We start from the raw sequence: 2,723 nt of genomic DNA, 5'->3' as shown, positions 1-2,723 counted from the left end.
TGCTGCCCAACGACAGCCCCAAAACATCACTGCTCTAGAGGAGATCTGCATGGAGGATGGGCCAACATACCAGCAACAGTGTGTGCCCACCTTGTGAAGACTTCCAGGAAACGTCTGACCTCTGTCATTGCCAACAAAGGATATATAACAAAGTATTGACATGAACTTTTCATATTCACCAAATACTTATTTTCCACCATAATTTGCAAATAAATTCTTTCCAGATCAGCCAATGAGATTGTCTGGATTTGTTTTCTCATTTTGTCTCTCATAGTTGAGGTCTCCCTATGATGCCAATTACAGGCCTCTCTCATCTTTGTAAGTGGGAGAACTTGTACAATTGGTGGAGGACTAAATACTTTTTTGCCCCACTGTACATTCGCATTCACACCCTGTACCCCTCAACAGGCACAGGGTGTGTCGCTTCTTGGCCTTTTGGCTAAGATCAAGTGTAGTATCTGTTCTTATCAGTGTCCAGTGGGGGTGCTTCCGGCCATTCTAGCTTTGCGGGGATGGCTGTTGTATAGTACCCTCACTGGTAGGATGGGGGTCCGGAAGGCTAGACCGGAGGGACAGAAACCAGGGAGCGCTAAGATGCGTTCTGGGGCCTTGGGAGTAATTCCTCTGGGAAAGCTGGAAAGACCCAGTACCTCCTGGTTTGGACGGATCTACCTTGGTCTGGCCAGGGGCTGAGGAGGCAGAAAGTCCGCAAACTCAGTGCCCCCTGAGTAGACGCTCTCAGGGGTGCCACTAGTAACACCTGGGTGTGGGACCCCACTGTGTGAACATGGCACATGGTCACTGTTTTTCACCTCTTTTTGCACAGCGCCCTAAGGACCAGGCCTTTTGGCTAAGTCCAGGGCAATTTTTGCTATGGGCCTCAGGGCCTGGTCTGTGCACTATTTGGCACGGTACCACTTTTTTTATTTTCTATTTATTTAATTTATTCACCTCCCACGTTTGTCACTTTTTTCTTTCGCTTATGTGTGTGTTTTCACGGATGGAGGGTGTGGGTCCTCGGGCCTACCCTGAGGTCTAGGGGGAGGATGTGTGGCCTTTTGGTTCCTTTCTCCCCTGATCCCTAGGGGGTTTTCTCTCCGGGAGAGCCCCCTGACCTAGTACTGGATGTCCGGCTTTGGCTGGGCATAAGGAACGGTGGTCCACCAGGCCTTTTGGCCAGGAGGACCAAATGGGAACTTTGTCCCTGTCAGGAGCTTCATGCCCCGGGGGATCAGGGTAACGGTTCAACCCCTTCGGGGGTAGGACAAGCACACCCCTAAGTGCACTTTTTCGTGAGGGTGTGTTAAACATAAGAATTTGGGAAGGTGATACAGAGGCCCCCCCACCCCCAAAAGTCATTCCCGTCACATTAAGTAAAACCTACAAGTATAGCAAAATAATTTTAGCCGATGTAATCGAAGCTCTGCCAGGAATCTCGTGTTTTTCAAGGTGAGAGGTATAAAAGGTAAACAGGATTCCAGCTACCTCATGAAATTCTCCATTGTACCAAGTATCAGGGACTGGTTCTGCACCTCAGTGGAAAACACCGTGGAATAATAGGCACGGATTGTGAGATTTATGTCTCTAAGTCTTGGGTTGTGTGTTCTAATCTCCACATTTCTTTGCTCCCGGGGAGATGGTGAAGTTCGTTGTAAGTCATGACTAGAAGCTCGGTGGGTTCTAGAATATCATTAGAGCCTTGAGTGAGTCATCACCCGGCCCCCATTGGGTAAGTGTACGGCTGGCGTTTCTGAACATTTCCACCTCTTCCAAAGGAAATAAAAGTTGCTCTCGGAAGCCCAGCGAGTCAAACGGAGGCTTAATTCTCCGTCCCTATTTAGCAAAACATATTTATTGGATTTGCTGTAAAGTTGAGAGCGCTGGTGCGTGAAACGCTGTGAAATAACATTTGGAAGGTTATTTTGTTTCGGTGTTTTGCTTGATAGCCTTTCAAAAGCCGCAGTAAACTTACGAAACAGCAAACATTCCGGATGGGCTCTAATTAGGGCCAAAGAGCCGAAACCTTTTCTGCCAAAGGCTCGAGGACAGCCGAGGTCTGGAGGCAAACTCCAAATGTTCTTCTCTAATGGCAAAGACACATCTGTGAGGGGGGAGGCTGGGTGTTGGAAGACCTCACGACAACTGCTTTGCCTTTCTAAATAGATGCTGAAAAATCAACAACAACAAAAAAATGTACGTGTACAGCAATATTTTCAGCATTTTGCTGCTCAATAAAGATTGCTACAGTCAAAATTACAAAAATACCGGAGGTTGGAAACGTGAAAGGTTTGAAGACCCAATAAAGACCTGATAATGACTGATTAAATAACACGTGATTGGCTGAATAGGAACATGTTGTACAAAAGAAGGAGGGCTGGGTGTACCTAACATCTACCTACCTACCTACCTACCAACCTACCACAAAGCTGCTCAGATTGCTCCACTAATCACAAAACGGCCATCATGGACCTTGTGCCAGACATGACTGAGGTCATCATGGACCTTGTGCTGGACATGACTGAGGTCATCATGGACCTTGTGCCAGACATGACTGAGGTCATCATGGACCTTGTGCAGGACATGACTGAGGTCATCATGGACCTTGTGCCGGACATGACTGAAGTCATCATGGACCTTGTGCTGGACACGTCTGAGGTCATCATGGACCTTGTGCCGGACATGTCTGAGGTCATCACTGACCTTGTGCCGGACATGTCTGAGGT

General features: G+C 47.8%; 1 pseudogene; it reads left to right on the top strand.

The window, feature by feature from the left end:
- The first annotated feature begins 419 nt into the window (after positions 1 to 419).
- On the top strand, positions 420 to 535 carry LOC149435230 (U2 spliceosomal RNA; annotated as a pseudogene).
- The last annotated feature ends 2,188 nt before the right edge of the window (positions 536 to 2,723 follow it).

Source organism: Staurois parvus, unplaced genomic scaffold (genome assembly GCF_062004578.1).
Source record: "Staurois parvus isolate SC_StPar_1 unplaced genomic scaffold, SC_StPar_1.0 ptg001575l, whole genome shotgun sequence".
NCBI classification, from domain to species: Eukaryota; Metazoa; Chordata; class Amphibia; order Anura; family Ranidae; genus Staurois; species Staurois parvus.
Note: the sequence above shows the minus strand (reverse complement) of the source record. Positions and strands in the feature narration are given on the sequence as shown.